Genomic DNA, 14,589 nt, shown 5'->3' on the forward strand with positions numbered 1-14,589 from the left:
CTCTAACAGGACTGATAAATGCTCCGAAGAGAGAAGTAAAATAGGGTAGGAATGGGATTGATGTTCTTAAAGATTGAATCAGGAGGTACGTGTTCAGTCTTTAATTCTTTGCTTCTACCAATAGTGTGATGGGGCTTAGGACAAGCTACCCCAAAATAGGGCACCTTGCAATATCAAACATTATAAGCTGAAGAAATGTAAGAAAATAATAGAAGCAAAAAGGTCACTCTGACCTTCTTTCTGCCCTTCTCCTCAGAAATAGGTCATAAAACCCTCATGTGAGAGGTCCCCCCGTACCTGGAGGAAAGGAACATTCTTATCTCAGAAGACAAAGGAACACCACGGCCAATCTAAACAAACAGCCCCTGTTAAGTTTCCGCTAATTTACTACACTTAGCTCATACTCTTTGATCTGTCATATTTTTATAGGACTATCCACTCATCATCAAACCCAGCATAAAAATTCTCAAGTTTAACTTTTTCTTTGGGTCTGTACTTCCCTATGGAGGCTTCGGTGTCACATGAAACTTACATGAAGTCAGTGTGTATGCTTTCCTCCTGTAAACTTACCGTTGTCAGTTTAATTTTCAGACCCAGTCCAGAGACCCTAAGAGAATCAAGGGAAACTTTTCCCTCTCACACAAGAAATACATATTCATATCTTCCAAATGTGGTTTTTTTAGGTGTCTTTCTCATTGAGTAGCTTTAAAACTAGAAAAGTCTTAAAAGTAGTTGTTAAGAGACCTATGAATAAGGTTTAAGGTTTTAAAAGGAAATTTCAAAATCTATTTAGGTTCCTTAAAATTCCTTTGACAGATATTCTTTAAAACGAAGAAAGTAAAGAGAAATGGGATAAAATAATGTGCATAGGATTTCCCTAGAATAAAAATGGCTCTTCGAAGAGAAAGTTTTATGTCCCACATATTTTCGTAACAAAAGTTCACATTGCTATGTGCAAGATGAAGAACGAAGGAGCTGCCCCTCCGCTGCCCTGCTCTTCCGGTACCTGTATGCCCTACATCTCAGCACCTACGATGTCTCATTCTTTTTTTTTTTTTAATGTTTTATTTATTCCTAGGACAGAGAGAGAGAGAGAGAGAGACAGCGTGAGCAGGGGAGGGTCAGAGAGAGAGGGATTCACAGACCGAAACAGGCTCCAGGCTCCGAGCTGGCAGTCAGCACAGAGCCCGACGCGGGGCCCGAACCCACGAACCGCGAGATCATGACCCAAGCGAAAGTCGGACGCTTAACCGACTAAGCCACCCAGGCGCCCCATGTCTCATTCTTACTAGTGGTCATCCCGGCTGGACCGTGAGCCAGAAACGGAAGGACCGTGGGGAATTTATGGCTAACTTAATTCACAGATATGAAATCATTAGTTTTGTACAATGCCAATTTTTTTTACAGAAAAAAGGAGACATTAAGTAATTATAAATCTAGGTAATAGTAATAACTATCATGCACATACATATAATGCTTCACCATTTATAAGTTAATTTTATAAGCATTTCTCACATGATCATCAATATGAATCACTGAAGCAAACACATTAGTTATTATCATCTTTACTTGATAACAAAGGGAACTCTGGCTTCAAGAAGGTTTAACTTGCTATACTTAAATGTTAAACTATAGGTACATCAAATCGTACATAGAAGGACTGCTCATTCACCTCTTAGAGATTCCATTTATAAACTACATGGTGATCCTCTGATGGATTAGAAGCCATGTTTTATGCTATATAAGGCACCTCATACTTTTGCTATATTTAGTGATGTGAAGGAAAAGAATTCAGTGATCAAACTAGAACTCCAGTAATAGCAATGTCTGCTTTAGTGGGTTTTACTCTGTTTAAGGTGTAACTTACTTTTTTTTAGTATAACTAAAAAAACTAATATATGACTAAAACAATAAAGATGTCAAAATACTTCAGTAGGAATATTTAGTATGTATCATAAGGTCAAACCTTAAGCTCACTACTAAGTAGCCATGGAATTTTTTGTTAACACTGTTATCAGGAATTGCCTGTAAATCTGTAAGCTTCATCCAGAACTAGTACAATAGGTGACACATTTCCTTTTAACAAGGGAAAATAAGAAACATATTTTACTATTGCTATGACCAAATATTCTACTTGTAAATGTCAACGAATGGGAATACTTGTTTGGGAAGATGGAAGGGCATCCCCTTGAAAGAAGAGATTGGATAACTACACTGGAAATTCTGCTCCTTAAATTTCTTTTTACAAACCCCAGTTAAAGGGCACCTTGGGTGGCTCAGTAGGTTAAGCATCCGACTTCAGCTCAGGTCATGATTTCACGGTTCTTGGGTTCAGACAGCGTCGGGCTCTGTGCTGACAGCTAGCTCAGAGCCTGGAGCCTGTTTTGGACTCTATGTCTCCCTCTCTCTCTGACTCTCCTCTGCTCACACTTGTCTCTCTCGTTTGCTCTCAGAAATAAATAAAAACATTTAAAAAATTAAAAAAAAAAAAGTAAACCCCAGGTAAGCATCCTTTCCCCTTAGAAGACAGATAAAATGGAAATATTCTTATCCTTATCTGTATTGGTTGTTATACATTTTGTAAACATACGTAGAAGCTTATGTTTCACATCTGTATTTTAAAAATAATGATGTGTTTTGAAAGGTGAATCCAATGTTATTTAAATATGCTTACAAATTTTGAAATTTAGTCATGACAGTCCCATTGGGAACATTTTTCCCCCCAGAGTCACAGGCCTTTGGGTCATGGATAGCTTTTCTTTCTTTTCCTTCCTGCCCTTGTCAAGATCCAACCATACTAGCAGGGAATAAAATCAGCAGGACGCTTGGCAGCCAGCTTCAAAAAGGCCACCTCTTCACTAATGAGGCATTGAGAAGAGAGAGCCACAGACTCTAATAAAATTCCGCTCTGAAATCTGTGATGCTTCCAGGTACATTTTCCATGAGCATCAGATGAAAGTAAGGAAAGATATAAAATCATGAAAAATAATATAATAGAAATGTCATAGCCAAGTGTAACCACAACATAGAGACGCAGCTTTGAAATGTTCTTAGCTTGATACAATTAGTACGCGGATGGTTTAAGACAGTTCAAATTTTATATCATGATGAGCATTATTTTCATTTTCCAAGAAGTTGTTTTAAAAATCAAATGAAAAGCATTTTCTGGTCTGAAGATTTATTACTAGCAAGACAAAAGCATTTCCTTAACTGAAATAGAAATCTGAATGATCCGAAGTCCCACCAAAAGATGCAGGATGACTTGTTCCTGACAAAGGCCCTAGTGAGACTCTACTGTGAACATAGAGACCAGAGTGGAAAGAGGATCAAAATTCTGTGCTGTCAGGTAAGCACCTTCCTGTGGGCAGAACACAGATCAATTAAGTCAAAACTAAAATTAAATCATGCATAGGCCTGTGGCAACCCTGACGTAGGGAAGCAAAGGTAGTAAAGAACATTCTTCTATAGTCTTTCCTCTAGCATAATTTCATGATTCTATATTTATTCTACAAATCTAGTTAAATAGAAATTATTAGCTGGGTGGCTTAAAATGTCAAACCTTGGGTACAGATGGTCAAAATGTGGGGCAGAGAATTTTCTGTGTTGTCATCATGAAGGTTCAGATACATGGATTCATCCAGAGGACTAGAGGAGCTGACCGAGAACCCACCTGCACAGCCTCCCCAAAAAGGTTTCATCTGGCTTTGGGGCAGAGACAGCACTCAGAATTGTCCTCACTTTGTTGTCTAGTCAAAACCACATGGTCTTCAAGAAAAGTCATTAGGAGAGAATTCCTACAAGAAAAAGAAATGAATTTTATAAAGAAAATGTAGCAACACACTAGGAACACAATGTTGGAGTTGTTTGAGATTGCACTTTATAGGATATTACTGAAAAAGAAACTGGAGAAAGCTGAATGAAGTATAGGGATGAGATAAATGTTTTATTCATTTTCATATTTGAATAGTTGTTTCACATTGGATATTGGATGGTTGTGTAGGGGAATGTCTTTTTTTATATGAAATACATACTAAAGTACACAGCTTAATGAGATATTAGTTGAACAAGTTAGTCTCAAATGGTTGAAGAAATTAAGAGTTCTTTCTCTTAAACTTGCCACTTTTTAATAACTGTGTAAGTTTGAGATTGCTTTAAAATATATATATATATATATATATATATATATATGCATATCCGTATGTGTGTGTGTATATCTCTCTCCATGACCTAGCTTAGACCTACCATTCCAGCAATTTTACTCATTATTCCCCTTCACAAGTCCTGTACCCTACTTTGTTTGGCTTATTGACTATTCTAATATAATATGTTATAGACTTTCTCACTTATGTGACTTTGCTCTGTTACCTCCACCGTAAAGCCTGTTCAGAAAAAATCTGCATGTCACATTCTACTTATCCTTGAAAGCATCTCCTAAATGAATATCTCCTCCATGAAACCTACTATCAGAAACTTACTAGTCTAACACCTCATACATAGTATGTGTTCAAAACACATCTAGTGAAAAGAATTTAATCACCTATGACTAGGGTAGTTAAAGATAAGACCATAGAAATTGTACATGAGCTGGGCCTTTCAAAATCAGCAGAAATCAGCAGTCCAAAGGTAGATAAAGACTTAATAACTCCACAAACAGGGAATAAAGAAGAAAATTTTAAAAGGAGTTATAAAGTGGTTATTTGAAGGTAGATTTGGGAACATACTTTAATGATGTATGAGAAGAAGCGCGAAAAGATTCAGATCATGGTAATTGGCAGAACAGAAACCTAGCCCTGCTGTACTTAGGGACTGGATATTAATTTCAAAAGCTAACGAAGCCAAGGAGAAATGAAGAGATTTTCACATGAAAGCTGTGAAACAAAGCAGGATGAGATCCATTTTCAATAAGAAGAATGTGTCTAGATTTTGTTATGCTCAGTTGCCTGAAGTGGCACAGTGTTGGGTCACAGGCAAAGATTAGTGATAATCCTAAAACACTGCAATGGGAAGAACAGCCAAAAAAGAATCACATGTTATGGCTGTATATTTCCTAAACCATTTTCCTGGAAGAAGATGCTCTAAATTAAGGATATATTATTAGTCACAGTCATGGGAGACCAAACACGTAACTGCTAAAGAGACAGTGTTCCAGCTTCTCCTTGAATTTCCTAATAAAACCTAAAAAGCAATAACATATTTCTAATGTATCCAGAATTTTTAATCAAAAGACTACCAAGAATAGTGCAGACATTACTGATTGCTACTTTAATATGAAAATCCAACTTTTAAGAGAGAGGACTTCCTCATGGAAAAATAGAGTGATTTCAGCTTTTGAAGGAAAATATTGGAATACTGCCATTTTGTAAGACTCAGCAGTTTGGCAGATGAAGGTCCCACTCACAAAACAAAAAGAAGCTATTTCATCATCAAGCAAAATTACCAGCATGAAACATCTGTCATGTCACCCTTAACCCTGTACCCTTTCTATGATGTTTTAGGAGGTTCGGTATTTCTACTAAGCTGCGGATCACCTTGTTTTTTAACACTCTCACTTCACTAACAATTTTGCTACATTACCAAAGGAACAAACCTCAAAAGAGGCTTACAAAGGAATGCATTTTTATAAGGATTTCCTGAGTATAATATGTTGAAATTGCTGCCCAAAAGCTTGGCACTTCTCTGTTAATTTATGCCATCCCATTTTCCTATTTCTAGCCTTTCCCACAGGCTGATACCCTGTTTTCCTTGCTAGAGCTTTCCTTTTTCTTACAGCAGTCTCCAGAGACTAGGGTGACTTGAGTAGAAGACTCTCAACGTATCTGACCCTGAGATTCTGTCATCTAGGAGTATCACATCATAAGACTCCAGTCCCTTTAGCCTGTCCCTTACAATGCCCCATATGAAATTCATTTAGCCAAAAAAAAAATCATGTGGCCATTTTCTGCAAATTATCATTCCCTTGGGGTGTTTTTCCAGAGACAAATGAAAAGGGAAAAGGCTCATTTGCACTCTAGGAATAAATAATAATGGCTTATAATGACCATGACAATAAACACCAGCCCATGGGTACAGGACTTAGAAAAAATCAGGGGGGTGCCTAATGTGAAACAGGCAGTGGTCCTAATAGGTAAAGGGCAGGGGCACTAATGAGAAATGCAATGACTCTGTCACGACTTTCCATGAAGTTGTGGTGTGCTTTCTGTTGTATTGATCTGAAGTGAGCTTTAGGAAATGTCTCTTCCATACACATGTTCATGTTCTCTTAGTTTTCTATCTGGAGATCACTAGATGTTATGGAGGAAGACCAAGAGGAAGGAAATTACGTCTGAAATATGTGAAGAAGGCAAATATCAATCTATTTTAGTCTATTCAAGTGAGTATAGTAAGCCTGAGAGATTAATACTGTTGTCCGGAGGGTTGTTGTGAACACTCAACAAATTGTAGTAAATCTCTTTCTGTATAAAATATTTCCTGGGTTCTGAGTGGTATGGTAGATATGTTTCATATTTATAAACCCGATGATAGCATTTCATCTTCTCAAATTCTTACATAAGGAAAGAATAGCATTCTTTGATCCATATGTTGGAATGTTCTAAGACCAGATGTGTCTATCCAAAGAAAGAAGTCACAAATCACGTGGCAGCAAGCAGTCTTTTGAAAAAAGAGCAAACCAACTTGAAAGCAAATGTTAACATTTTAAATAACCAATTAGAAACTAACATTGGAAATTAGCTGTTTGGTTAAGACAAATTATGTGTTCTGTAAAGCAATGACAGTTTTGTTATGTTGGGAGAAAAATAATTCTTCAGAAAATTGGTTCCTTGATATTTGGAGTTGGATATTAAAAGAAGTTGAAGGAGAAAAATATTGTCTACAATTCACAGAGCTGAGCACACTGTAGTGAAATTTGCTGTACTTCCAATTATTGGCAAGTTTTATTTTTAGTTACTCCCAACAAAATTAGCTAAGACAGTAAATAATAGTTTATTTGTAGCAAGTGTTTTCAAAGTTAATGAGAATTATTAAAGATAATTTTTATCACATGCCTTCCCCGCAAAGCCAGTAGATTAATAACTAAATAGGGACATTACCCACAGCTTGGCTGCCAGGAAGAATTATATAAACTAATTAACAAAGACCTTGGAGGAAAGTGGTCTCATTTACAATCTTGATAAAAAGGCGGGGAGAAAAGATACCACAAAGGAAAAGATAGATCCTTCTATGTATTAGCTATCTTCTTTATAATAAAATATATCATAACTGAAATAAAAAGGAAAAAGCTAATGAAATATTTTCAGGAAAAGACATAATATTGAAAAGAAAAAAAATTGAGCACATGTCAGGAAAAATTAGAAAACAAATAAATGGAAAAATTAAAATTGGAAATTAAAAATTTGAAAACATGCTATATCCAGTAAGTGTGCAAAATGAAAAATAAGGTAATTATTTATACTGGTGATATATATATATATATATAAATTGATAAACATTTTAGAAATCACTTTTACCATGTGTTCCAAAAGTTATATAAATCTTAGTATCCTTTGATGGAATAATCTCACTCTGAGGGAATATTCCTAAGGATTATTTAAAAGAAAAAATATCTATATTCATTGCAGAGTTATTTATTGTAGACACCCCCACACACCAAATACTCGATATTTAGCAATAGGAAATGATTAATTAAATTTTGGCCTATCAACTTGATATTAGGTAATAATGGAAATATGTATGAGAATTCTGTGGCAACACAGGATAAATATTAAGTGAAAATAGCTGTCAAAAAACTGCAAAGCTGTCAAAAATAAAAAGGGATGTATAAAAAGAAAAAGATCATTAAAAGCAGAAATATTGCTAATTCTGTATCTAATTTTTACCTACAGTTTGTTCTCACTTATTTGGTGAGAGGTGAAAGATTGTTCGAGTTACTGTTGGAATTTAGTAATTTCAAAATAGTAAAATATAAGCTCTTCTAAATAAACTTGCTTTGCAATTTATTTCCAAAACAACAGCCCTCCATTATATGTGTTCTGTGAAATTATATTCAATAAAGTATTTGGTCAGTGCTGTTAAATCAGGCAGACGAGTTTTGACAGGATGTTTTACTAAACTAACTGACAATGTTTTGGATACAAGAGCTAGGGCTTGAGTCTGGTGCAGGTCAAGGACAGCAAAAAAGGCCATACAGACAGAATCAGAACTGTTCTAATCAGAAATCATCTCAAAGTGCTTAGTGAGGAGAAATTGATATGGATACCAGAACTTTCCTCCATATCCTTTGTAATTTTACCTTAATAATTTTATCCTATATCTTTTATAATTTTATATTTATGATTAGGTATAAAAATTGCTGCATGAATTCATTAGAATGCAAGCTCAGTCTCCCTGTGTAGATCCTTTGATTGTTTCACTAAGGTCCCAAGTTAATTATTTGCCCAAATAGTATACATAAACATCCAAACCAAGTATTAGAGGCAAGGGTCAAATGCTAAAAAGCCTGGAGGCTTAACCTGGTTTATAGATTTATGTTTGGGTGGGCACAGGCTGACAAAAATTTGAATTGTAATGTCCTCTGGTGGAGCAACCAGTCTGAACCAATCTGTAATTTTTATTATCTTCCCCGGTTCCCAGAGGCAATGGAGGTGACACATTTGACACCTATTTTAGAGTTTTAGGACTCAGAACTAGTGGGAAAATGAACTAGTGACCTAAAAAGTCTTGTGAATGGATCCATCACAGGAATGCCCCAGGGCCCTCTAATCTTGGGTAGCTCAGTTTTTCCTGGGGCTGTGGCTGCTGAGTATGATTTTCTCAAAGCAATGTGGTTGCTGAGGCTGAGGAGGTGGGATTGCCTCACCCTGTTTTTTCTTTCCTCAGCCCAAGAGACAGAGATATTTTGGGATCAAACCATTAGGGCAAGGTTGGAATCGGTCAGCCTTTCTAAGTTGAGAAAGCAGCTGTGAAGCTCTCATTCTTTTTCTCTGCCTCCAGAGGCTACTCTAGCAACTCTTAATTGACTATTAGGTAGTAATATTCAAACATGATGATGTTGGCATTATTGATAGTATTTGGAGAGCCCTCTGCCCCTGTGTAAAAGAAAAATACAGTAATTTGGTACATATTGCTATTAGGCATGCATTTAATTTAACACCTTTCACCTGAGAATCTCAGAGGTTTATAGAAATTACTAGTTAACTTTTTATACTCAGAGTCTGCAAGCCGCATATAAAAATTATAAATGGAATTTCAAGATGTGACAGGAAAGGATAGAATAATAAAATGAAATAAAATACATTGTCCTTTCAGAGGCTTTAAATCTGTCCAATAGTAGGAAACATTGCATTTAATAGATAAAAGCATCGGGTGGGGGGGGGGAAGATTTATGATAAAGAAGGTTTTCTCACTCTAACATTTTTTCACAACTAAATTCAAATAATACTTAATTACATCCATGTACCAAGAGTGCTGTTACTCAGGCATCTTTAACTTTTTAGTGACATCTACTGTCCAAAATGGGAAATGCTGTCAACTCATTCCATACTCAGTATCTAGAATTTCTTTTTTTTAAATTTTTGTATTTACAATGTTACAATTTTATTGATACTTCCATTTAATATAAGTAGACCTTATTTAAAAATTTAAAGGATATTTAAATAATTTTTACGTTCATTATTCATGGAGTCATAGAAATATTGGTCTCTGCTGGCAAATCCTAATTTTTGGTATACAGTTTAAAGATGTCATTTCAATGTAAAGACTTTACTAAACCTCTGTACAAATACTAGAAAAAAATAATAAAGTGAATATTTAAACGAACTTTCTTCTATTTAAAGAAAACCACCTCTGAGGGCTGTTTACAATGTTATTAATATTATAATAGAAAAATATATAGTAGAATCCCAATTAAAAAATTTTTATGTTCTGTTTATTTTTGAGACAGAGAGACAGAGCATGAGTGGGGGAGGGGCATAGGGAGAGGGAGATACAGAATCTGAAGCAGGTCCCAGGTTCTGAGCTGTCCACACAGAGCCCGACACAGGGCTCAAATTCACAAACTGTGAGATCATGACTGAGCCCAAGTCAGACTCTTAACTGACAGCCACCCTGGTGCCCCAGTAGAATTCCAATTTTAAAGGAAATCAAAGTTCCTAATCACTTTTCACCCTGACTTTCTATTTCTCATTCTAGCTATAAAAAATAAGTTATCTGTTACTTACCAGGAAATAAGTATCATTTATACTCCTAATTATGTTCCACCTGTTTCCTAGTTGATGGTTTGCAAAGACTTAAAAACTTCATTTCATAAGTCATGATCATAACTAGGAAAATTTTTCAGAGGCATTTGGTAATGCAACGACAAGGTAAACAATTTTTTATTGATTATCTGTTATACACAGGCATTGTGCTAGAAGCTTTCAACAATGTAACAAATGATAAAACAGTATAGTTCCCAAAGAAAGCTCAAAATAAGAGGGTCTCGGGTTATAACACAACCTACTCCCATCCACTCCAGTAAGAAGGGAGAAGAGAGTTCCCTAATTGATCATGTTTTCCCATTCTTAGAAGAAAAAAAAAAAACCCACTCTTTTTAACCTATCCATTGTGATCTAGTGGACAGGCAGTCATTCCAAGTTTACTACATGGTAAAAACCAGATATAGTAGAAGTGAACAAACCTACAGTCTCCTATAACGTAACATGAACACGTTTAAAGTATTAAGTAATTCCATCTTCATTGTGATTTGTTTTCCAGTCCTCAATATCCTTTGTTAAATTAAGTACCCCAAGGCCCAATGATCTGATTGAAAAAAAAAGCATGTCAACTAATTAATTAACTTGTCATTATGTTTATAATTATAATAATTTAGGAAGTACATATATAATAATTAATTAATTATTGTGTATTTTGGGGCAAGGTTGGCTTTCCCTGTACACAGTAAAACATATGCTCTTTCTCAAAGGTTTACAGCCTACGAAAGGTAGGCATCAACTGTTCAAATCAAAATAGAATGCCCTTAATGATGAAAGAGACACACAGCAATGAGATGAGGATTCAGAAAAAGGCAAGAGTACTTCCAGCTGAGGGAATCAGAGAAAGATTTATGGCAAAAGTGATGCATTTGATCGATTATGAGGAGTGTGTGCATCTTCAGTGTGAAGTGCATCTTCAGTGTGGCAGCGTGGGGAGTCTAGGAAAGGAGGGATATGAGAGCGACGTCTTCATGAAGGCAGGAAGGGCTAGACACATGCCTCACACTGAAAGGCTCAGGAAGTTCGTTCATTGAGAGCTGGTAGGAAACAAACAGAAGCTGAGATGTCTCACAAAGGGCCCTGCCTTGCAAACTAGGGTTTGGATATTTTTACCAGGACAGTGGAGTTCCTTACTCCAGATCCTTAGATCATAGAAGGGAACTATCTTCAAATCTGAGTTTCAAGTCAACTTCCTTTTAATTTTATCTCAAAGCTGTTGCTCTAGGTTGGGTGTGTCCTAGCGTCATTCTTTATTTTTGATTTCTTCCTGACTTTAGACTAAGGTTTCTAACAAGTTATTACTTCTAGATCTTTCACATCTGATCAGTTTATACTCTTTTTTTTTTTTAAAGTTTACTTATTTATTTTGAGAAAGAGAGCACAAGTGGGGATGGGGCAGATAAAGAGAGACAGTGAGAGAGAGAGTCCCAAGAAGGCTACACACTGTCAGCCCAGAGCCAGTAGGGAGCTGGACACCATGAACCGTGGGCTCATGACCTGAGCCAAAATCAAGAGTCAGACACTTAACCCAACTGAGCCACCCAGGTGCTCCTACACTTTTGATTAAAAAAAAAAAATCGTTGTTTCCCCTATTTCCTCTAAATATTACAAATAACAAACAACCACCATTTTGCCCTGGAAAATTGTTTCTATTCTTCACAAAAATCGTTAAATACTTTTGATTTTCGTCTCTAAACATATTTTCTCATGTTTATCCCTAGACTTTCCCTTGGTAACTCTAGTAAGTAAAGGACTATTATGGGAACACATCCATTATCTCTCCTGACCACAGGAAGTGGGAAAATGATGTATGGGAATAGGCAGGTACAGGAGAGAGCTTCGCTCAACTTACTTGCTTTCACCCACCATCCAAAACACCCTCGGTTTAGTTTCTGTTATAGCTGAAAATAATTCTTTCTGTCACCTGTCAATAAGACACATAAACAGCATATTTGAAATGCCTAATATACAAGTACAAAGTATTCAGAGCTAATGAAATTCAGTTGATGTGACTGCAAATCATAAATATATGCATATTATTTGAAATTCTGCCTAGAATTTAATTTTAACCCTTATTCTAGAAATAACTAAACATTTTTCTAGTAGGTTAAATTGCAGGTTCTCAATTCTATCCTAAGTAAGAACAATTTTGAGTTGCAGTCTATGCGTTTATTATTTTTTTTTATCATTTATCATTATTCTTCCATGACCTTAGCATCTTGGTAAAATTAAATCATCATCTTTTCTTTTAGTTCATAGTCTCAGTCTAACTTCACACAATATATAGAAGAAAAATAGGACAAGTTCAACGGACAGAAAAAAATTATAAAGGTATTTCACATTTCTATACTAATTTTTTAAATGTCTTCATGAATTAGACAACTTAATTTCAGCTCAAACTTACAGTTCTTTCTATAATCCACTTATTACTACCCCATCTCTGTCTCTCTCTGTCTACACTGCACCAAACTGGTTCTCCTGATGTGCCTAACTCTCCCTTAGACAACATTGTCAGGACGGCCACCTTCCGACAGCGCAGGTTACACCTAAATGAAATGATTTAAGAATAACCAGGTTATTTGTTGTCCAAATCTGGACACTTTTGAAAATGAAAAAGAATTTTTACATCATTCTCAAAAGTATATAATTTTTTTCTAAAATTAAAAATTAAATGTGTTTAAGCTAAAATTTTTTAAACATTTTTATATTCACTATCTGAATATTAGAAGGTAACAAGCAAAATATTCTTGGTACATATTCACATTTTTAAATGTTTTTTAATGTTTATTTATTTTTGAGAGAGAGGAAGAGAGAGAGCGAGCACATGAGTGGCAAAAGGACAGAGAGAGAGAGGGAGACACAGAATCTGAAACAGGCTCCAGGCTCTGAGCAGTCAGCACAGAGCCCGATGTGGGGCTTGACCCCACAAACCATGAGATCATGACCCGAGCTGAAGTCACACACTCAACCAACTGAGTCACGCAGGTGCCCCATATTTTTTTTAAATGGATTTCATAGTGATATCTGTCTCTAATATAATATTCTCTGAATTTTTCTGAAAAGTATATTTTAATACGATTTTATTATTTTTACATTTTCAAATTATAAATGTTTTGTTGAACTCTTTTAAAATGATATCTAATGGTTAATAAAGTTGAAATTGTTGATATATTCACTCTAATTCTTCTTTGTACGTATAATTAAGAAAATGTTTTCTCTGCAGATGCTGAGCTACTTGAGAATTTTCAGAGTATATTCTGCTAAATGGCAACATTGTCATATATTCTTATATTTTTCCCAATAGATTTTTCTTCAAGATAATAGTAAACGCAACAGGAGACAATAACAGCAAAGCTTTCAGTCTTATTTGGAACACCGTCTGATAAACTTACAATTTGTGAAGTAGGTAATTATGATAACATTTTAGATTGAATGTCTCTCAAACTAACGGTATTATCAAATGAAGACAGTGGGAGATCAGAAGCCATCCATATAGGACCTTGCTCAGTGTTTTTGAGAAAAATATAGTGTTTCCAGTCAGAGATGGGACCTAAAAGCTGGAATCAGTGTTCCAGGTACTAAAACCAAGAAAATTAAGCCTTCTAATGTTGTTTAGAAGCATGGTTCCACAATCACAAGTCCATATTTTTATTTCAAGGGACACCAAATCTGTCCCTATTATTGCTTTAATTTAAAAATGTTCAGGGGCACCTGGGTGGCTCAGTCGGTTAAGCTTATGACCTTGCCTCAGGTCATGCCCTCACAGTTCTTAAGTTTGAGCCCCACATCCAGCTCTCTGCCGACAGCTTGGAGCCTGCAGCATGCTTTGGATTCTGTATTCCCGTCTCTCTCTTCCCCTCCCCCTCTTGTGCTCTATCTCTCTTTGTCTCAAAAATAAACATTAAAGCTTTTTAATTAATAAATTAATTAATTAATAAAATAAAATAAATAAATGTTTGAAGATCTGCTACCCTATGACCAACCTAAGTCCCCTACAATATTGCATTACAACGGAATTCACAGTTTGTTCAAAATAAGTTGAAAAGCTTTAATTGAAATACTTAGACTTTTAAAAAACCTTCAACTTTTGAGGCTTTTGGAGTATTATAATGAAAGTCACAGAGCTTACAAACAAGAAGACACTGAAATGAATCCTTACAAATGCAAGGGACAAATCAAACACATTAAGTGATGGAAATTCCACTGGCATTAAAATTCAATTTTGAAATTTGTGATTGCACTTCAAAACGCCTCAGCTTGTGAGGAAAATTTATGATGAAACTAAATTGGGAGAAATATTTAAAAATCAAAAACAAAATAGAGACAATATATTTGATCAATT

At 35.5% G+C, this 14,589-nt stretch overlaps 1 long non-coding RNA gene across 1 annotated transcript in view; it reads right to left on the reverse strand.

The window, feature by feature from the left end:
* Positions 1–3,203: 3,203 nt before the first annotated feature.
* The window catches only part of LOC120240615, a 32,782-nt gene continuing 21,396 nt past the window's right edge, over positions 3,204–14,589 (reverse strand). Inside the window, exons 2-3 of the long non-coding RNA XR_005530664.1 lie at positions 3,671–3,794; positions 3,204–3,358 (exon numbers count right to left, since the gene is read on the reverse strand). This is a non-coding gene — a long non-coding RNA (uncharacterized LOC120240615). The remainder of the gene's footprint in view (positions 3,359–3,670; positions 3,795–14,589) is intronic.

This window comes from Hyaena hyaena, unplaced genomic scaffold, assembly GCF_003009895.1.
Source record: "Hyaena hyaena isolate Hyena2069 unplaced genomic scaffold, ASM300989v1 scaffold_255, whole genome shotgun sequence".
Classification (NCBI taxonomy): Eukaryota; Metazoa; Chordata; class Mammalia; order Carnivora; family Hyaenidae; genus Hyaena; species Hyaena hyaena.